The sequence below is a fragment of the Pholcus phalangioides genome, unplaced genomic scaffold (assembly GCF_987345545.1).
Source record: "Pholcus phalangioides strain wild (caught in Gottingen) unplaced genomic scaffold, Ppha-v1.0 ptg000015l_1, whole genome shotgun sequence".
NCBI classification, from domain to species: Eukaryota; Metazoa; Arthropoda; class Arachnida; order Araneae; family Pholcidae; genus Pholcus; species Pholcus phalangioides.
Genome location: NW_028301608.1, coordinates 30,064,645 through 30,065,364, shown reverse-complemented (window position 1 = coordinate 30,065,364; position 720 = coordinate 30,064,645).

Here is a 720-nt window from a genome sequence, read left to right as displayed (position 1 = left end):
CCTTAGTTGTATTTGTGAATATATGTTACTATACTCTCTCATCAGCTCTTTTTTATTTCTAATAAATGGTTTTTTTTTTCAGTTATATTTGTTATGCTCTAGTTTTTCTATTCTTTATAATTTTTACTATAGCTAGTTTAACTGTATATTTTGTGTCCTGTGAACTTTCATAATACTGTATGTTTAACCTTCTCACTATAGTTCCTATAAAAATTGGTTTAATGCTTTATGGTCCACCCCCCCCCCCATGAAAATGTATTGAAATTTATTCACTTTTACAAATAAATATGTAAATTGGTGCTGTTAGCATATTTTTAATGGAAACAATGCATTAATATAGCAACTTAATTGATTAATTGATTAGGGGATTTTTTTTAATAGTTACAATGGCCAATTAAGGATAAAATATACAGTTTGCCTGTATCTTCCTGTAATCTGTGGACGGATAAAAGCTTACTCAGCAAAATTAAACAGCTGTTACCTTAAGTTTTATTTTCTATTCCCTCAATTTGGTATGATTTTATAAAACTTTGAACACCTAAAATTTCAGCAGGTCTTGGAAATAACACAAACAATGAATTAACTCTTTCTATATACAAAAGTATGGCACTTATTTTGCTGTTTTTTAAATTTGGAATAAAACTAAAAGATTTATTTTCTAAACTGCAATGATTGCTTTTTTGCACAATCATCAATACACCATATCATAGTCAAACTTAG